The sequence below is a fragment of the Tachypleus tridentatus genome, chromosome 13 (genome assembly GCF_004210375.1).
Source record: "Tachypleus tridentatus isolate NWPU-2018 chromosome 13, ASM421037v1, whole genome shotgun sequence".
Lineage (NCBI taxonomy): Eukaryota > Metazoa > Arthropoda > Merostomata > Xiphosura > Limulidae > Tachypleus > Tachypleus tridentatus.
This window is the reverse complement of record NC_134837.1, coordinates 249,157,047-249,180,669: the sequence shown is the minus strand read 5'-3', so window position 1 is coordinate 249,180,669 and position 23,623 is coordinate 249,157,047.

The window sequence follows — 23,623 nt, the reverse complement described above, 5'->3', positions numbered from 1 at the left end:
TAATAAAAGTAATACAGTCTGAACACTATATTTAGTTAGCTATGCTCATAACTAGGTAATGATCTATGTAAATCTATTTTATTTCTGATATATGTGAGACTTGATTTGATAAAAAGTTATTATTAATTCCACACCAATTTCTTCTAATATCCTGATCAGTTTCTACTTTAATTATATTTATTATCATATCAAGTAAATGCATACATATTTTATAGATAATTTAATGTTACTAAAAGTTATTTCTAGTCCATATTCAAGGTTTGAAACTGAGCCTAATCCCCAAATTTAGTAATTCAGTTTTTAAATGTACAAATAGTTTTTCTGTATATTGTTTTAATTATGGAATTTTAAGCATAATTCTAACTGTGAAACCTGAATACATTTATTTAATGGTTTGTCTTATATTTTATTGCAAAAAAACAACTACTAGATGAAGTAGTTTAAAACTTCAGAATTATTTTTATGAATCGTATAACTTGTTCAAATAAAAGTTAACATTTTTATACTGAAACCGTATTTCAGACAGGTATTTACCTCTTGTCACCTCAAAGCTGTTTCAATCTTGATTTGCTCTCTAAACATTGCCAAAAAAAAACTGTTCACCTAGCTCATCAGTCTTTTAAAACATGTACTGATCATGCAACAACCTTCCAACAATCCTTCTGTACCAGCACAGCTAATGCAGTCTATTATTCTAGCATAATCCTCACTTTCAACAACTGTCATATTCAAACTAGAAAGGCTGGCAAATCATTGAGGAAGGAAGTGGTTGAAGTGAGGCAAGTATGTATCAATATACATTGTCAGGATTAGAAAATGTTAACTTATGAAATGGTCTACTCACCTCAATTTGAAAACACTAGAGGAGCAGATGAACATGCAAAAAAACAAAATCAAGCAGAAAGTAACCACACTGAACGAACTGGTGTGCATGGTTAAAAACAGAAGTCACATCTGTGTGGTATAGAACTATTTCTCAAATGGGTATGTTCTTCACCTAGCAAAGAACACAGTACCATAAGGAGGGAAGAACAGAATGGGCTAGCACCTACTTGCATTGCGGAAAGATATACAGTACCAAATCAATACAAGTGTTGGAGAACAAGACTTGAATACCATGACAAAGTTAAAATCTAGTGTGGAAGTGATAGCAACTCTTGTAGGTGCCAATTGTACATCTTCAGCTTACACTGAATTATGACAAGTGCAATCTATCGATTTGAGACCCTTCATATGAGATACTGTAAGCAACAAGTGCAGCTTATCTAGTCAAAATGCTTCATATCAGATATAGTAAGCAATAAATGCAGTCCATGCAGGCTAAACAGCCAGAGAAAATACCTTTGATGTGCAGCTGTGTTATAAAAATACATATATGAGTGTGATCAAGAGAACTGTCGCAACTAGCTCATTGTCAGCATACATGTCCTACTTTGCCACTTATGCAGCAAACCAAAGTACCAAACATAATGATAGTGAAACATATAAAGGTACATGAACAGACCAGGTACAGTCTGCCCAGGCAGAAAACACCCAGGGGTATTGAGATGAAATATTATGGCCAAGAGTAATCCACCAGGAAAAGCTTCTTAGGATATGTTAGATAATGACAGTCCATCCAGGCAAAAATCATCCAGTGGAAGGACCATGCATAATAACTATTTTATCAACAAATGTAGTCTGCCCAGAGAATCATCTTAGATATACAATACTACAGCCAAGTGTGGTTTGCAGGAAAAACATCAAGAGGTTTTGGATTATGATAAGTGCAATCCATCCAGGCAAAAAATGGACATACAATACTATGGCCAAGTGTGGTTTGCAGGGAAAAATATCCAGAGAAAACACCTTAAGATATGTTGGATTATGCCAAGTGCAGTCCATCCAGGCAAAAATCTTTCAGTGGAAGTGCTTTGCATGAGAACTATTTGATGAACAAGAGTGGTCTCCCTTGGTAACACCAAGGAGGTTGCACCTTTGGTATATATATGATTTGGGCAAGTGCTGGCATAAAAACATGCAGGGGAAGTGTATTGTGTTAAGACAGATTATGTCAAGTACAGAAGATATCCTGTGAAACACCTTTCATAAGAATTTTGTGAGCAGCAACAAGTGCAGTCAGCTTAAGCAAAAACGTTCAGGGGAAGCACCTTGGATCCTGATTATTATGTTACAGTGTAATCATTGTTCAGTATCACAGTAAGAATAACAATGCTAGCCCTCTTGTTGTTGAGTGGGATACACATAATCTACAAATTCAATTTTAGTTTATTGTACAAAAGGTACTCAGGAAGAATCTTCCTTGGTCCACCACTCCAACAACTGGGAACTGGAAGTGGAAAGGACCTCTCTACTCCACTAGAAGAAAAGGGAACGGAATACATGTTGGGGAGTCCAGAGGAATGGCATAGCAGATACAGTGCTGTGGGTGTCTGCAATTCCCTATACAGAAAGACCCTAATTATAAGAGCCATGAGTCAGTAGGGATAGGCAAAAATCCTTATTTGCTTTACTCCACAGACCACAGTTGTTCAGGAAAAACAAACCTATAAAACTATGAAAATGGACTTAAAACAAAAAATAATAAGCCACACCTAAAGTGCAAAACCACTAACTGAACATAGAAGGAAAAAGATAAATAAACATCAAACTTGATAGTTCACTCAAAAATACAAAGAACACAAAAGTAAAACCTACCATGAAGAACATGAGAAGAAAAAGGCAACCAGTTAATAATAATAATTATTTTTGAAATTCAAATCCAATCACAAATTAGACGTGACTGGTAGTAAAGAAAAAGCAACTTACAAACATAAACAGTAAAAGGAAGTACAAATAATGAGCCAACACACCCACAAAAATGGCCAAAGTTATAATTACCCAAACAGTAATGATCCTGCAAAACCTGAACATACATAAAAAATTAAACAATAACAATGTAAAAATGAAACAAAACACAAACTGAAACTAAAGTATCTGAGATGATAAAAGAAGTATCATCTAATTTAAAAACATGAAAGAGCAAACTTATAGAGTGAGAAAATTAGACCAATCCAAAAGCTAAAATGACTTGCAAAATGTGGAAATACCAACTGGGAAGGAGTAAATAGAGTAACCTGTGTAGATCGCAAGTTAGAATTTTTGTAAAATTACATTTACAGAAAATCTTGAAAAGTCTTTTCTTCAGTTTTAATTGTTTAGTTATATTCCTATAATCTCTCAGTATTGTTGAAATTGAGATTAAATATCTATATATCCAAAACTTTTTACAAAAACACACAGGCTTTCATAGGTTGTCGTAACTTTTTCACATAACTGTACATAGAAATGTTGCTCTCATTTTTCGTGTCTTACTCCATCATCTTCCATCTGTGGCATGATATAGTTATGTCTATTGTTCATTTGATCAAACACGTAGACTTTCCTAAAGTGTAGAAGCCACCATCTTGTTTCTTTCAGAATAAACCACTTTCAATGAGCTGAAGAAATTGTGCAAGCTCTGTAATCACTGATGCTAGTTTTACAGAGAATTACTAATTTTCATCAAGTCATCAAAGACACACTTTAATCACAGGTATAATGTGTTTAATCATCATATACTGTCTCGTTCATTATCTGACAGACACTATATAAACTTATCCACAAGATTATCCTTGAAGTCTTTCACATCCATATTTTGATAAGCTTTCCCAAATAGTGTAGCTTACCTGCATATAACATCAGAAACCTTGAGCTTAGCTCTGTAGATTGTTTGAAATGAGCACTATGTGATAATTGTAAAGGTGGAGCCAACAAGTGCTGACTTCTAATGTGGAAATTAGTTTCCATGCAGGTAGTATACGAAAATTCCTGTGCTGGTGTTATTAGCGATATTCTGGCTTTATAATATACTTTGAATCCCATTTCTCGCTTTTCGTAGCTATGTCATATGGTTCTTCATTTTTCAGCAGCATATTTCTCTCTGAATGGAGATGAAGAACTTACACGGTTACCACTTCCACTTTCTGATAAGAGATCAATATTGCTCTAGTAGAGTTATACTACACTTGAAAATGGAGCTTCCATTCTAAGCTTTTCATATTTATTGTTTTAGGTTTACTCCTGCTTGGTCTAGTACCTATATCTACATGGTGCTCTTGCTGTTCGATTGCTTTGCTTTCTGCCATCCATTAGGAGGCCAATCAATCTGTTTTATGTAGTGTGTCCTGTGAGCCAGTTGGAAATATTTTTAGTGACATTGTCTCTATGTTTTATTGCTTTTAGTTATTCAAAGGAGAGTTTGCTTCATGCTTTCCATTTCCATCCACTTATGCTAAATTAAGATATTTAATATTTGATCGTGGTAGCTAATGATTCAATAATGGAATGCATTTTTTTTTTACACTGCAAGGCTCTGGGTATAATTTTGCTTGCATACACTGTTGGTGTTACATGATGCTGCACTGATAAAAGAAGCTGAATTATTTCATGTGCCCAGTCTTATTAAGTTACACAGCAATCAAATTGGTTATCGGTACTGTATAATTCAGGATGGAATAGACAATATAATAAGTAGGTTCTGTTCTTCAGCTCGATTTACAGCTGCACCTTTCACAGCATTGCTTTTGGTAGCTCTAGTTGTCAATGTATTTATGTGGCTGGTGAAGTTGGGATGTCTGTCAAAGATTACCCCTTTCTTTTGGTACTTCTTCGTTTCTTCCTGTGCCTGTTGATACTGGTGATGTTCCACCCTCATCAGCTCATCTATTTTTGAGTATGAACACGGACGTGGATTTGGAGAGATTATTAGCCATTCCTGTATGGCTATACTATTGTTTCACACTGTTAAAGGATGGATGCACCAAAATGTCTATGATAAAGGTTAGCACTAAGCAATTGGTTGGACTGTCAATGCTAGCTAGAACCTTAATGTAGTTGTTGAAAAGAACTAGTGATCCAGTCTAATTGTCAGATTCCATATTTCATGATGTGACTAGAAGTCAGTGCGGTTATGAACCATTTCACATATTACACTGATTCTTGTTCTAAGCATTTTGTAAGCACTAATGGAAAGTTGGACTTTACTGTATCTTTTAGACTTAAAGGTTTTCTGACCAGTATCAGTACCATGTTATATATGAGCTGCAAATTTGACAGCACTGATTCAGTTTCTATTCTATTGTTATAACAATCTTGTTATAACTTCTTGTTATAACTTTATTAGAGATCACACAAGTGATGTTTTGTAAGAAAAAGATTCTATGGTCTTTAAAGCCAAGAGCCATATTTTATGGGTTTGTGTAATGATTCGATAAACGCATCAGTCCACATTTCAGGGATGCTACTTGTTGCCCACCTATAAGATACCCAACATTAACTTCTTTCAGACATAGAATCTATTTGTAGATGTATATACGACTTTTTGTATCTTATCCAAGCTACAGATGACTTAAATATCCATAAATAGTTGTAGCTCAGCTCTTGTCAAGATACTCGATATTACTGTAAACTGGACCTAGGTTTATTAATAATCAAAGAAACGTTTTCCTTCATCCAAGTGTACAGCTAAAACCTGCTGAACACGGTTTACAAAGTAGGACAATTATTTTTCTTGGCCCTTGAAATGCAGTTGACTTACCTGCTTTTGCTAATTACTTCCTATCTATGGTAGGAAAATTATGTGCCTTTAGTTTATCTTGTTGTTCATAGATATGGTACAAACAACAATGGCAGAGTATGTTTTGCCCTATCTGGTGTGTACGCTTAAAATCTTTTTCTCTTAAATTTAACTAACCATATGTCAATATATCAAGCTGGCTTACTTCCAACTTAACGTAGTCATGGTCACTAGTATGGTTCCAAATCACAGTAATGTTCCTCTTCATCCATGAACAGACTATGTTTTCTCTATTTCGTATAATATAATTAGCAATACCTCCTTGCAAACAGTTTAGTTCAAACTAGAAGTGGTCGTTTATACTGTTTTTACATCTTTCCATTACATAGTTGGGTGCAAATGTGTGATAGATGCTCAGAGATTTGACCAACATACCTCTTCTCTTCATGAGGTATTTGCATATTCAAGTGTTTTGACACCTAACATGCAAAGTCCTCACTCATACATCAGTCCAATTCATACTAATGACTGTTAAAAATGGTTCAGGAAGGAAGTCAGAGTATTTAATCAAGTGACCAAATAATCACCATTGTAATGTTGTTTGCGTGCAAAAAAGAACGTACAATATCTATAAAGGAACTATTGTGACGAGCCCTTGTAATATTTCCACTTTAGTCTAACTATGATTCACATATGTTCAACATTATACCACTGGTACTTGTATGTGAAAAAGACAGGATTTCCAATAGTTGTAAAAAAAACTGCTAAAAACAGAAATAAAATAAACAATCCTTATTAAAATACGAAGTCTGTTCAGAAAATACGCGGACCGTTTGAATTGCGCGGCTCCAGTTGGTTCCAGGGGAATCCGCTTGGTGTCGCTAGGTTCGCACAGATCAGCTGATTACGACGCCATTTCCCGATTGCAGATATCTTCATTTGTGTATTAGCTACGCGGTTTTAAGTGAAGTGCGATTTTTTCGTTTGGCGGATTTCAGAATGAATGACCTGAAGGAGCAACGACTTGCTGTGAAATTTTGTGTTAAACTTGGAAAATCTGCGACTGAAACTTTTGCTATGCTTAGCACGGCTTACGGTGATGTTGTTTTGAAGCGTACGGCATGTTTCAAGTGGCATGAACGTTTTAAGGATGGTCGACATTCCATTGAAGATGATGAGCGTCCTGGACGTCCTTCCACGTCAACTGACGACCCACACGTCGACAAAATCAACACCCTGGTGCGAGCAAATCGACGTCTGACTGTCAGGGAGCTTGCTGAAGAGTGTGGGATATCAGTTGGATCTTGTTACGAGGATTTGACCGAAAAATTGGAGATGCACCACGTTGCTGCGAAATTTGTGCCACGCTTGATGAAGGACGAACAAAAAGCCCATCGCGTCCAGGTTTGTCAGGAACTGCTTGATCGTTCAGAAGAAGATGAAAACCTCTTGTCAAGGATCATAACAGGTGATGAATCATGGGTTTATGGTTATAACATTGAAACGAAGGTCCAATCGTCCCAGTGGATGGGTGAAACATCCCCCATACCCAAAAAAGCTCGCCAAGTTCAATCCAAGGTCAAGGTGATGCTGACAGTTTTCTTCGATGCTAAGGGTGTTGTTCACCACGAGTACCTACCCGAAGGCTCCACAGTGAACCAGACTTACTACATTGAAGTTTTGAAACGCCTGAGGGACGCCATCCGTCGCAAAAGGCCAGAAATGTGGAGGAGTGGCGACTGGTTTTTCCATCACGATAACGCTCCAGCCCCAAAACTCGTGAGTTTTTGGCCAAACACTCAATCACTGTTCTTCCCCTCCTCACATGACCTTGCTCCTTGCGATTTTTTCTTGTTCCCCAAACTCAAAAGACCCTTGAAAGGAAGAAGATTTGAGACGATTCCCGAGATTAAGGCAAATGCGACGAAGGAGCTGGAGGACATTACAAAAGAAGCGTACCAGGACTTTTTCAACAAGTGGAAACACCGTTGGGATAAGTGTGTGCGTTGGGGAGAAGAGTACTTTGAAGGGGTCCCAGACCTGTAACTTCTAAATAAAGTACATTTTGTTTTATGACGTCAGTCCGCGTATTTTTTGAACAGCCCTCGTTGGCCCGGCATGGCCAGGTGGATAAGGTACTCTACTCCTAATCCGAGAGTTGCGGGTTCGAATCCCTGTCACACCAAACATGCTCACTCTTTCAGCCGTAGGGGCATTATAAGTAAGGTCAATTAAAATGGAATTGATGAGAATGGCATCTAAGTATAGTAAGTTCAAATGTATAAAAACGATTAAAATATTTAAAATACTTAATTCAATTTCAAATATCACACTGGAACCTACCATAAAAAATTATTGGTCTGGATGATATCTTGGGTACGTAATTAAGGACTGGAAATGAATATAGTTTCTAACAGTAACATCTTTCATGCGTTTATCATTATAAGTATTGTTACGTGATCACCAAAACCAACGCATGGCCGAGCGCGTAAGGCGTGCGACTCGTAATCAGAGGGTCGCGGGTTCGCGCCCGCGTCGTGCTAAACATGCTCGCCCTCCCAGCCGTGGGGGTGTATAATGTGACGGTCAATCCCACTTTTCGTTGGTAAAAGAGTAGCCCAAGAGTTGGCGGTGGGTGGTGATGACTAGCTGCCTTCCCTCTAGTCTTACACTGCTAAATTAGGAACGGCTTGCACAGATAGCCCTCGAGTAGCTTTGTGCGAAATTCTATAAGTAAGGCGCATAGAAGTTATATTTGAATGTACACATTTAGAAATAAAGAATTGTAAAAAACTTATACAACTATTATGACAATTAAATAATATAGTAACACCAGTTAACATAGGAAAATGACTGAGGAACACAACAATATACATGTTTAGAAAGGGACAACACAAAACGGTTTTCTCACCGTTGAATTATTCAGTTCCCCAACTACCTTAAAAAAGAATTTGCTCCAAAAACTAAAACAGTTCTTCAATACCTTTCACCGATGTGACAGCGATAAATCTTTGGATTTACATCCATAAATGCAGGGGTACGATTCCCCTCGGTGGACAGAAGAGATAATCCCATGCGGCTTTGCTCTAATAAAACACACACACAATTATAAAGTTAAGAACAATTAAATATTTATTTTTCGGAAATTTAATGGGTTTTTTTCTATTATAACATGCTGTTAGAAGTGTTTTTTTTCACAATTTAACCTTAAATTCAAGAAATAGTGAAACTGTCGATATTTTACTGTACTTCCGTTCAGCTCGAAAGCTAATTACGTGTTTTGATGATGTTTAAGGAGTCATACAGGAGGTTTGGTTTGTTTGTAATTTCGCGCAAAGCAACAAAAGGGCTACCCGCACTAGCCGTTCTAACTTACCAGTAAAAACTAGAGGGAAGGTAGCTAGTCATCATCAGTCACCGCCAACTCTTGGGCTGTTATTTTACTAATGAACAGTAGAACTGACCGTACATTATTACGTTTCTACAGTTAAATGAGTAAGCATGTTTGGTTTGTTTGTTTTTTTTTAATTTGGCGCAAAACTACAAGTTCTTCCTTTCGTTTTTATCGTGTCCTACTCCAACCTCATTAAAGTATTGCTCTAACGTTAAAAAATCATGTGGTCTTAAGATTACTCTGCATTTTTTAATATAAGCATGGAGTTTGGTTTTGTCAGTAAATAAGACCTTAGGTCTTCATAGGCATAAACATATATACAAGCCGTGAACAAAGAGAAATTCCGATGTTTTTTGGTCAGAAGAAATCTTGTGTGTATGATATGGAGTTAAAACTAATTTGGAGCAAACACATAGTTTGTGAGCTATAAAACGTTTTTACCAATAACCTATTGCTCTGTACCTTTTATTATCCTTTTGATCTTTTAATACACCTGTTTTTTATCCGTCCACAACTTTTAAGCATCTTCCTGGCTTTGAATGCACACACACAAATCAAATTTTAAACTTTTAAGTAAAAAAATAATTATAAATCTGTAAGAACAGTTTTATTCAGATATACTTTATAATTTTGTAACATTTAGTGAGTGTAAGTCACAAAGAAATAAGAAACCAATCCATACTTTCATGTTTGTTAACATGTAAACGTGACGAGTTTCTCCAGCAGACAATTTACCTATTGTTTTGGCCAAGCGTATTAAGGCGTGTAACTCGTAATCTGAGGGTCGCGGGTTCGCATCCCGGTCGTGCCAAACATGCTTGCCCTCCCAGCCGTGGGGGCGTTATAAGTTACGGTCAAACCCACTATTCGTTGGTAAAACAGTAGCCCCAGAGTTGGCGGTGGGTGGTGATGACTAGCTGCCTTCCCTCTAGTCTTACACTGCTCAATTTGGGACGGCTAGCACAGATAGCCCTCGAGTAGCTTTGTGCGAAATTCCAAAACAAACAAACAAACAAACCTATTGTTTTTAACCCTTAATCCCAAAGTCTGTGGATGTGTTTCCTAACAGTACACAATTTACCTGTTATTTTGTAAATCCTAATCCCAAAGCATATGGTTGTATTTGTTAACAGCTTTTTATTACTTAACATACAAATTACTCATGTCTTGTTTTTCGTAAAGAACATGTATTATTTAGCACCAAACAGACCAGATAACAACTTGTTTGGCCAAAAGACACGAAACAGACAATCTACTTTTTATAACAAAGATCTATCAATCATGTAAACATTTAACAGCTACACACCTCAGTAGACAACCTACATTTCATAACAAACGTCTATCAATTATGTAAATATTTAACAGCTACACACCTCAGAAGACAACCTACTTTTCACAACAAAGGTTCATCAATTATAAAACTTTTAACAATTATAACTTGATAGACACACTATTGGGTACAATGAAAATCAGCTGTGTATTTACTTGCCAAAACACACAACAAAAACTAGTGATCAACTTTCCATGTTTATAAGGCTATTGCTTCTACTTTGTTTTGTTTATCATTTGTGTCCAAATGGGGTAATGTTACCTGGTCTTAAAAGTAAAATAATCCTTGAAGTAGTAACTGGTAATCAAACATTGTGAAGCTGCAAGGTTTAGTAACTGAATGAAAAAAATTAAATTACTGGTGTTTACTGGGCATGGGAATTTTGAAAAAGGTTAGCATTATTTGTTTAAAATAAATGCAGTTCCATATACATACATCTTAATAATAGGCTACTTGTAATAAATAGTAAGTTGTTGACATGGCTTTTAATACACATTACACACTTCATTCTTTACAGTTTTACGTGATAAGGTTCTGTGATGTTTAATTCAATCTTATAAAAGAGTGAATTGTTTCTTGAAACATTTGAAATTATAACATCTTTTCATTTGTATTCAATATTTCTGTAGATATAACCTGAAATAATATTTGTCCTATCACTAGCAACACAGATTACAGATGTAAAACTCCCTACACATGTAAAACTTCTTGTCGCTTACAAATACATACCTTGAAATATGTGAAAGTTTCTGACAGAACTGGAGTTAAAGTTCAAACTCCACCTAAGTTTTCTATATATTCTCTGATGAAATGTCATCATCACCACCCATTTCTTGAGATTTTTCAGTAATAACTTATGGATATAATTATCACAAACTGATAATAAAATAAAGTTTACATATTATGAATGAAAGTTCAAGCCTAAATAGATATTCAAATTTATTCCCCCTAAGATTTTTTTTCTTTATTGAAATATTTATAACACTGTACATTGTGTGCTTATATTGATATTTATAAACACTGCACATTGTGTGCTTATATTGATATTTATAAACACTGCACATTGTGTGCTTATATTGATATTTATAAACACTGCACATTGTGTGCTTATATTGATATTTATAGCACTGCACATTGTGTGCTTATATTGATATTTATAGCACTGTACATTGTGTGCTTATATTGATATTTATAGCACTGTACATTGTGTGCTTATATTGATATTTATAGCACTGTACATTGTGTGCTTATATTGATATTTATAGCACTGTACATTGTGTGCTTATATTGATATCTATAACACTATTTATTGTATGTTTATATTAATATTTATAACACTTTATTGTATGTTTATATTAAAGATTGTTTAATTCATTAATTTTATTGATTTGTTGAAGCACATGAACATAAATAAGAGTATCAAGGTCAGAGGAAATGTTGAACATATACAGATCAGTAATAATAAAGAAAAGTTTTTATGTTAATAGAAGTATTGTACTGAAAGATTTCATCACCTGCACACTTCTCTGTTTCTTAATATTATAAAAATGATGTAATTTAATGAACAAATACATGGTAAAGATACATATTTATGTGAAGTATAAGTATTCCCCTTGTAACTAATTATTTCTAAACAAATACAATATGAACTTTCATTAAATATTGCTATAGTAAATGTTCATGTCAGACTTTTTTAAGGCTAACAATTTGCTAGGCTTTGAAATTTTGTGTTTTCATTTGTTAATACTGTTTGTAACACCTGCAGATTTTATAATATTGTTACAGAATAAATTTTACATAGTTTTGAAGTTAAATGTTCACCTTTAATTGTTATTTTTATATAAATAACCTCACTAGTAATAAGGACAGTCTTTGAAATCACTAGATCATAACTCATGAACTACTCAAAGAGTTTTATAGGCTTTCTAATTAATTTTGTAACTAAAGTTACTACAAGTGTGGTTAAAAGTTAATATAAGTTGAAAAATTCTCAAACTATGTTTGTAAAATGTTTAACATAAGTACTACATATAGTGATATTTGACACATTTCTCTTTTTCTATGAACACCAGTACTGTTTGTCAAATATCACACATTAATTTTTGCATGTTTTAAAAAAAAATTCTAACAATGAAAATTAAATTCTATTTAAAACATTTTTTTAAAATATAATCAATTAATTTTATTGAAGTCACATAAATTCTATATAAAACATTTTTTTTTAAATATAATCAATTAATTTTATTGAAGTCACATATCAAATGGCATTCTTTAACATAGTAGTTGTTATGACATTTCAAAAATGAACTGCAGAAAATGTTCTATCCCCATCACACAGATATAATTACAGCAATTTAAAATAAAAAGATGCTCATTCATTTTTTAGTATATATAGAAATAGTGTGTTAGTTGTTAAGTGCAAAGTTTGATACACAATTAACATTTTGTTACCTGATCACAAGTGCTGCAACCAAATTACTTTAGAATTAGTTAGCCACTGGAGAGCATGTAATACAAAAAATATATGTGATAATTTATATATAGTTAACCTGAATATGTATGAACATTATTTAGCAACTGAGAATTACTGATAATTAATAATTAGTAAAATTATACATCCTCAATTATTTACATTTAATATGACAGTATGTATAATAACCTTTTCATTGTAACTGATTAATATTATTATAAGACATTACTATTAGGCCTATTATAACTTTATCACTATACGACCTATTTTATCTCTTACGATTTGTAATAACAATATACACTATTCTTTAAAATCCCTAAGAGCAGAGATAAAAGAAGGCATAATAAAATTATAGTAGCCCTACAAATAATGCTTTATGACAATATTTTTTTCTTTTTATTAACGTTTCCAAGAAATCAAAGAATTAGGCTCTAAACTGTCAGGGTAGCTTTATCCTCACACTTTTTTTTTTTTTTATAAAAGTCATTGTCTATTCATGAATGTACATTATGTTTAAAATTGATACTTTTTATCATTATTATTCAAGCATTTCATGTAAGGCAAGATTGCTGAAAACCTTCATTCAATGCCAAAAGAACTACCAAGTTGAGCAGATTTTCTGTTTTTAATATGTTAAACATTTAGTATTTACCTCTACCATATATGCATTGTAACATTCAATAAAATATTTGGGTTGCACCATGCTAAGGAGAACAAAATATTAGAATTTTTATTCAATATGAATACGAAATTATCTATCGACAGCAAAGTTCATACATATTTAAGGTTTGGAACAAATCGAAGTTGGAAAAGTATGTTCTTGAAATATATATGCTGGTTGAAAGTTACAGTGATAATGACACGTTAAAATTTGGAGAATTAAGCAAATACCATGTCTGTGTAAGCTCCAGGTCAAACAAAGTATGATTTCACCAAGACAATGCATTTTTTTCTCAGAGCAAAGCCACATTGGACTATCTGCTAAGTCCACCGAGGGGTATCGAACCCCAAATTTTAGTATGTATCACCAAGACAAAGCATTCAGTCAAGGTTTAAATGAATATGACAGGCCCTTTATAATATGTATTCACAAATATAAGATAATTTATAGACATTTCCCTTGAACTTCTGTGTTTATTAATTGTAATGAATTATCGAAAGTTCTCCTCTGTACATGTTTGAAAAACATTGGTAGGAAGAAAAGTGGAAACGGACAACTTTATGTACTGGAAAGAGCACTGCATAAAAACAGCGATACCACCAGTAGTTAAAAAACAGGTTGTGCGTAGTCATTTATCCGTGTATTATAACCATAGATTGTGTATTATCTTTATATTCGTGTCAGAAATGAACTTATATTTCTTTCACGTCTTAGCAACTAGAAATAATCTCGAGGGGAAAATTGCACAACAGAATTATAAATGTGCAAATAAACTTGCATTCTTATTTCCAAACATTAAAAACTTCATATCAATATATATTTACTCCAATTTGTACATCCAAATAAAAGTCCCAAAGTTCTACTTCTACTTGTTACTTATTTGCAATTACAACGTAATTAGTAATGGTTGTAAAGTATTTATTTATTTGAGTGTTATATAGCTCCCTTAGCCACAAAGCAGTAAAAAACAATAAATTCAAAATAAAACAGCAATAATTTGGTTTTGTAACTTTAGTAAAAGAACATTTTTATTGATTTTAGCCAATCAGCTTTTCCCAATCTCTGTGTGTATACAACTGCCTATTCTTTAACTACTAAATGTCATAATCAACTGATGAAAATTAGTCATGTAAGTTTTCTTTTCTATCTTTCTATTTGTTCAAATCATAAATGGTCTTAGTTCAGCAAGGATAGGAAATCTGGTAACGGCACTGAACTGAGAAATGCAAGATCAACTCGATTATATGATATTAGGAGAAAAGGCATTTGTGAACAAATTCTGCAGCTATTACAATCCTTTGTTTTCAATTCTGAAAAGCTAGCTTTACTACTGTGTACTTTATCTGAATTATGGTAACTATGCAAGTAATGAAAACATTTCTTCAGAAACGTGAGATGCAGTCTCTGAAATGTTTTAAAGTGGTTGTGTAATAAGTGAAAGATTTATATTTATACAAACAATGACATTCTGAGGTATTACCGCAATAACTAATTCAGTAAATGTTGATTTATCTGGAAACATGCTACTTTCTTTATTTGTGTTTGGAACAGTTTTGACGTTTAATTGCTTCTGGAGATATCATGCTTATGTTATTAACATAAAAAAATGTATTGGTGCATACATGTGTACATAAGAAAGGTTAGGAAAGGTTATTGCTTAAACTGATTATGGTTTCGGCTCAACATAATTAATAATATTCTGAGCAAAAGTAATAGTAATAAAATAACAATGTGCAAAGGTTAACGTTCAGACACTTTATGTCAATAATTACATACATTACAGATTTTGATTATAAGTTTATGAAAGAAAAAATTGATTGTATTATGGCAGCAAAAGTAAAAGGTCGTGACATTCCCTGGTCTTATATATATGTGCACGCATGTATTCCTCCGTAATAATTATTTTACAAGTTACAATAAATGACCTATTATTGATTTTTGTTTTTCTTGTGCTTACAATAATTCCAATTTTCCTTATACAACTGTATTTCATTGCCAGAAAATTTGTGAGTGATATATTGATCCTAAGATAGGTCAAAATACATTATTTTTTTTCAGTTCACTAGAGAAAACTGACATAACTAAATAAAATAGATATATATATAGCTCCTATAAACTTGCCAAACTAACAATGTTATACCCTAGTTTCTAATTTTAAACTGTTATGTTACAGTCTACAATCAATGTCAAAAATGCCTGCAAGAACTCCAATGGACACACCAACATAAAAGTCATCTCATGGCAAAGTTCCATAGGAGAGAGACCAATTTTAAGAACATCATTACCTCATTAAATTTTATACATTTAATAGGTTTAATTTATAGAGGTAAGAACAGAAAACTGTTTGTTATGAGCATTTACAAAATACGAAAATTATAAAGCTTTGTAAATCAGTGATGACGAGAAAACCCACTTGTAGAGAAAAATACATATGTAAAAAAGGCTTCATAAATCACAACCTGATATAATGTGTGGACCTCCCTCAGGTTCATATACAGAATCATCTGTTAAGCCTACCCTGGTATACCAAGTGGTTAGGATGATTGACTTTAATCTGAGGGTTGTGTGTTTGAATCCCTGTCATACCAAACGTGCTGGCTCTTTCAGCCATAGAGACGTTATAAGTGAAGATCAATCCCACTATTCATTGGTATAAGACAAGCCCAGGAGTTGGCTGCAGTTTGTGATGACAATCTACCTTAAGTCCGGGATTAAGTCCTCTTCAATCACCAATGAAGCAACATAAAATAGTTGAAGTACTGGAATAATGTTAGAGCTTGTACCTAAATCATTACTCCTTCTCATATATACAGGAACATTTTATATTGTAAAGTAATTTCTTTATCACTGAAATGGGAAGAGGATTTGAAATAATTCTTCGCGTTTTGTTCTGATCACAAGAAATACATTTATTTGTAACTGATTTTTTTAACAGCCTTGCTTCTGACAAAACCCTCATGATCCGAAAAGAAACAAACGTTCTCAATCAACAACCACTATTGCAACTACATGAAAAAAAAAATTACAACTCTCTGCTTTCTGTTGTTTGTTTGTGTGAAGTGAAGCACAAAGTTACACAGATGGTTATCTGTGTTGTGTCCACCATTGGTATTAAAACTGAGGTTCGAGAATTGTAAAGCCACAGACATACCACGGTGCCACTGGAAGGCCCCTACTTTCAAGTGAAGCCAGTTTTTTATCCAAATTAATAATAATTCTCCCTCACCCAGAGATGTTATTATTGTAGTAAGTATTTAGTGAGGCAGGCACTTTACCAAACACTTATCAACTAACTGGCTAATAATTGTGTAAACAGTGTTTATCACTTCCTTTCAATTATTTAGGACAAATATCAGCTAAAGTTTCACAAATAAAATTTAAGTTCCTATAACACTTTGGGATAAAAGTTGTTTGATCTATGGGATTTATAAATTTTTAGGTTTACTAACTATTCCCCATACATTAAGTGCTATGATTGAGACATAATTGCATCTTTCTTTGTAAAAACTGAAAAGAATATATTGTGTAATAAATTTACCATCTCATAATCTCCTGACATTAGCTCCCCACTATCATTTTCAAAAGCTCCAATCCACATCCTAACATTTTGTTTACCCATCATATACCTAGAGAATTCCTTACTGTTCAACTCTCTCAGCCAACCATATTTCACATACAGTTTTTAACCAGTCCTCTGAGTCCTTATTATTTTCAGAAAGTTTAAATTTAATGAATTCATTATATTTATCTCTAATATGAACCTTTACTAAACCATACTGCTTATTCTGTTCCATTTCCCATTTTCTTTTCTATAGGGAATATCTTCTGTAGGCATATCAACTTTTCCCCAAATGTTTCCCACATCTGTTAAATATCACTTCCAAATTACTTAATTCAGTCTACAGAAGCCAGATCATGTCTAATTTTATCAAAATTTTCTTTCATGAAAACTGAAATCAGAGAACTATTTTTCTTCAATTCTCCATCATTAAAATTCCAAACCTAATAGTACACTGGTCACTTGCACTTAAATGCTCACCAAAAACAACTCTTTCACATTGAATGTTAATGTTAAACAGTTTTTGTTCTTTTAGGTTCCATCACCAGTTGGTGCATAAAAGTATTTTGAACAATTTTCATCAACCTGTTTCTTTAGTATCAGATACAAAATGATCTACTAACACTAACCAACTCAACCTTACTACTATTTTCTTTAATGTACTCTAACTCAACAGGATACAATTCACTCCTCACATGTAAAGCTACTTCTCATCCGTTTTCTTCAGTTCTCTACCTGTAGTAAATAATCTGTAGCTTGGTATATTACAAAAGATTTCTATCATCAAAACTGTCAATATTCAACCAAGTCTCACTAATACACATAATATCAAAATCCACAGTTTTATTTCCAATACTTCTAGCATTTTGATAGTAATAACCAGTCATATATTTTAAAACAAATTCATATTTTGTGCCTGTTGTACATGTTTTCCTATCAATTGTATTTCCAATTTTACTAATATCATAACCCTCATCTCTGTTTGGTCCTAGTTTAAATGTACCAATACAATTCAGTTAAATTGCTAATGCTTAACATGCTAACCCTGCATTGTTTAAGTACATGGCATTCATTCCAAAAAGAACAACCTTCCCATTAAAATTATTCTACAAATTCTAACAACCTATTTGTTCATCCTTACATAGTGATCTATGCTTGGCATTCAATTCTAATGGCCTACTTCATATCTCATCCCCACGATATATTATTTGCAGTATCCCTGACAAAATCAAGCTATGACCCCTTTCCATAATGTGCTTTTATCAATATTTTATACTTATTAGTAAGTTCTTCACATCCATCTTTCCCTACACAATTAGCCCCAACATATACCACAAGATGTACATTCACACTAGCATCCTCAACTGTCTTTCTGGTTATATTAGTTATACCCCAACCCCTAGACAGCACAAACATATTTGTTTACTCCTATTTTTCCACATACTATTACACCTATATGCCTAACTAGAGATCCACTTAAAATTATAGTTTCCCTATGTTTCTCTTATCTGCTTCCCCTCATCACTACCAAATGCTTGGAAGTGGTTGCTTATCCTAAATCCAAGCCAATCCTTGTCCCTAAGTGCATTATTTTTCAGACTTTTAGCCCTATTTCTTTTCTTAGCTCAAGTATGAGACACTGTAGAAATAATTATATCTTAATAGAAGATGAAGGGTTGGAAAATAATATATGTGCATAGCATGATCATTTTTAAGTATGTAAATTAAGTAGTCACATGACCAATGACTTTTTATATTTATATGGTTGCACAATATTTTCACACTCCCGGGTATAAAGTGAATTGAAACATGTATAGTGGTTTTTAAAACAGTTTATCAGTGTCTGAATAAAAGTTTTGATTGTGTGTTAAATAACATTTATCAACCCCTCAGTGGTATGTCTGTAGACTTATGACACAATAAACTTGGTTTCAATAATCATGGTATAACTTTGTGTTTAATTATAAACAAACAATTTTTTTGGGGGGTATTTTAAATATTTAAATAAATTCTTTGCATTTAGACACTCGAATATTTTATTGTAAAATGTAGCCATCAATAAAAATTCCTTTTAAAACTAAGAATCAAATATTTTATTTATCATAACTAAAAAAAAAAACTTTATATAGGTAAAAAATGAATTTTTACTGATGACTACATTTTACAAAAAAATATTCAAATGTCCAAACTCAAGGAAACAAAATATTCTCGTAACTGTGTATATTCTACGACTGCAAGAAAAAGTTGATTAATAAGTTCATTAATTTTCATAGTATCATGATAATATACATTTGACTGCCCATGTAAGGAAAGGATCAGTAAAAATAATAAAAAAAGAATCATGTTTATATATCTTTTGCATTTTTACTTTTATTCAAGAGGCCATCTTTATTTGTAAACTTCATATGTAAAGACAACTATGTGGTTATTTTTGTTCTTTTTTTGGTTCACCAATACTGAACAAAGTCAATCTTAGATGGGTCTGTAAATTCTCTCTGTTGGCAATATGAATCTCAGAAAATCCACCTTTACACTATTCACAAATTTATACCTCTTGGGATCCAGTTTAAAGTTCTCTTTCCTCAACTGAACCAGAAATTTCCTTAACCCTTCATAAAAATTATCAAATGTTTTACCATGTATGATTATATCATCTATATAGAAATATGTGGCATTTCAGGTCATATGACATGCCATGTAAGTAATACTTCATATGTACTATAGTTGATAATTTCTTTTATACAAATCACCTTAATTCCTTAACTATATTAGTCAACTGAGAGATACAGCAATTTAACCAAACAACTTCAGCCTCTTGAACTTGGCAAAAATCTGTTGAAAGAACTTTGAGCACTGGGATAGCCTCTACTTTCAGACTAGAAAGAACTAATTTTCAGCTCCAAACATGAGTTTCTAAGTAAGATTTCCTCAGTATTTTTATGGATTTTTAAGTAGTATGCATAGCTACTCACAAGTAGTTCTGATACTTCATTGATTTAATTCTGCAACTTACCAAACTTTCCAAGAACAAAAATTCCTTGCTTACTGGTTTGTATCTTAATCTTGTACCACTAAAGGATTCTTTGTCAGTTTGTATAAGAAAAATATCTGTTATGTATCCCACTGACAGTTTATTACAAGTTTCATTTATACACCAACAAAAAGAACAAGTCTATTATGCACACACAACTCTGTAGATAGCATTTTTCCACAGTTTAAAATATGCACTTCCAGTATTCATACATATCGAAACAAAATTTTCTACTTCTATAACATCTGTTTTAAATAATAACAGGTAGGTAAACAATCATTTATAAGTACAAGCAAGAGTTTTATTGATGATGGAAGAACATGTTTGGACAAAATATTGGTCTGCCTTTTTCAGAAGTAAAAGACCAATATTTTGTAGAAACATTTATTATCTCCCACCATCAATAAGACTTCCCTATGCTTATAATTCATTGCTCTCTTGTCAGTTGTTATATTAACATATATGTTTCCTTTCTAAAGTATTTGTTTAAAATGTTAGTTGTCAACTTGGAACATTATTGAATATTGCCTACCAGTGGCCATATCCTTTTGCAGTTTCACATATATAATGTTTCTCTTAAATCAAAAATTACAGTTTTGCTTTTACAGTTCTTCCTCTTCACCACTTTCAATTGACTGTTCTTTTTCATTTAAAATTTCAAACAACTTTCTAACTAAAAGTGTAGAATTCGTTTTTCTTTCTTTTTATTTTAAGGAATAAATAGACAGGAATGATAAAAATTAAAAATGGCAGTGTGAACCACATAACATAACAAGGAACAAACTGAACAAAGTATGAACATAAACCTGTACTGGAGCACAAGGGGAGAATGGAAGGTATGGAATTAGGAGAAAAGGTTAAACAACTTTCCTAGGTAGCCAATGTCCAAGTACAGTAGACTTGATCCAGATAAAGGATAACATATGAGGAATGGCAAAGGATGTTGGAAACATTAAGGGTATAAGTATTGGAATAATTGTGACCACATGCTAGAAGGAGGAAGAACTAGATCTTAAGTACAAGGAACACATTACAATAAGTTTAAAGGGTGGACAGAGCATAAAAAACAACATTCAAATCCCAATCTCTTGGACCAAAGGAACATGATGAATGGAACAGATGAAAAAAATGAAAAAGGTGAGAAATAACTGGGAAGAGTAAGCTTTCTGGAAATGAGAAACTGGAGTGTGTTCAACAGAGCAGCCCTATAATAAGCAACAGTTGAAACAGATAAAATCTGATCAAACAACCAGCTGTAAAACTGTGATAGGATGGTCAAAAGCCATAGTGAATAGACCAAAGTCTGAAGTAAAACCTATGCCTATGGTACATAAATAAATGGTAAGACAAAGAATGTTGCCACATGAGGGGTGAGTCCCTGAGCAAAGGCAAGGGTCTGGATGAAATGCGTCCTATCAGGGTTGATAGAGAAACAATTAGGAAGAGAAAAATAACAGGGGCTGTTGTTCCAGTAAGGTCCAGAGCAGAGGGAACCATTTCTGAGCCAGCCAATATGGAGGAACAGGTAGAGTATGGCAAGGAGTAATCTGGATAAAGAAAATGACTTTGGAGGAGAGTCTGACTGGATGGTAGGCATACAAGACCCCTCCAATTTCAATTGAAAACATCCACCCCATAAACTGAGGAGTGAGGAACTGAAGACTAAAGGGAAAGAAATTTGGCATTTCAGTGAGTAGCAAATGCATATCTATGTGACGTGTTAAGCTGGAAACAAATCCACAGAAATACCTGATGACAAAGAGACCGCTCCATAGGGAGAATCTGGTTGGGATGATATAAGTGACTGGCCATAAAATTCATAATGCAAGGGACATGATAAGCTAGAAATGCCATGTTGAGGTTGTTGGCCAAGTGCAGGATATACAAAGTTTGAAAACATGAAAGCCTGGACTTTGTTCTTTCTTTTTTGGTAATATAGCTGACAACAGTGAAATTATCAAAATGAACCATAACCACCCACCCCCACAAGAGGAAAAGAAAATGATAAAGAGCCTGATGAGCAGCCTAAAGTTCCAGGATGTTGATACAGAGAGTAGCCTCCTGAACTGACCAATGACTCCAAAATTAAAGAAAGCTCCCAATCTACCAAGGAAGCATCTGTGAACAGATGAGACTCAAAATGAGGTAGAGAAATGGGAACCTCCACAAATGTAAAATTCCTCTTCAAACACCATGCAAGGTTGGCCCTGATCCTAGGTGCTAGGATAATGGCATGATCCAAGAGTTTGAGGGAAAAGTTCCACTGGTCAGGAACATTCAAAAAAGGGAATGCATGTGCACCTGATCTAAGAAATAGAAGAATGTAGGGCTTTAATGACTCCCCACTTCATATTATAGAGCCCACTTGGAAAAGGCTGGGCCTGACCAAGATGAGAACCCCACAGGAGTTGTAAAGAACTTTTATAACTTCATGAAAAACCCACACAAGCACAATCTTGAAGAAGTAAGTAAAAGTGAGTAACTGACTTGGCAAATAAAGAGGTGAACAGTGGCCAGTTACCCATGTAATGAAGAGTCCAAAGACCCAGTGTGTGAAAACGACATGCAAAAGAGCATAATTCTTGTTAAAATACAAATGGAGCTGAAGAAAGACCAAATAGCAGTGTCAAGACCTGGATGACAGAACCCTTGTGGCTAAATCAGAAAAAATATGACACTAGGACAACTGAAATATGAAGATTGGCAGCCAAGAACTTGACCATCCACAATTTCAAGGAAGAAACCCACTGAAATGAGAGGTAGAACTCCATAGTGAAGCAAAAGGTGTACAGCCAAGACAGATCTATGGTGGGTTTCCAATATTATATATTTTTAGAGACAACAGATTAGAGTAAAATCTAAGTTAAGTGGGCACAACCCATTCAATAGCTACTTTGTGCAGGAGGTCGTGAATAGATTCAGCAAAATGAATAAATCTCATTCATTTACAAGGAGGAGAGAAAGAGATCTAGCAGGTGGACAGAAGGGAGAGTGGAACTGAAGGTAGAAACATTCAAGTAAATACCTGTAGAATCCAGAGCACTTTCATGATATATAGCCAAAATGACACATGAATAAACATACTTAGAGAAGGTACACAATATTTACGAATAAACAGACAATAAACATTTTTTTGAATTTATAGAGTATTAACAAAAAAAATTTAACTCAAATTTAATCACAAGTTAGTTGTAACTAGCAGGAAAGAAAAAGAAATTAAAATAACATAAAGAAACAAAAATAACACACCCACAAAATTAACTAAAAGTACAATTGTCTGTATAGTAATAATATCATGCAAAACCAGTACATACACCAAACATCAATAAAAACAAAGGAATAATCTAACTCTAAACACAAATAACCTAGATGGTAAAAGAATTATAAAAATCTAACTTACCAAAAACTGACTAGGTGAGATACGAAAGACGTAAAATGTAAGTACAGAAATTAGGTCCATCCACAAAAGCAACCTAAACTCTCTACAAATGGGTATACTTGTTAATAGTAAGGAATATACTGAAGAACTTGCCAAAGATATCCAGAGAAAAAGAACAATACCTAACCTAGCAGATCATAAGG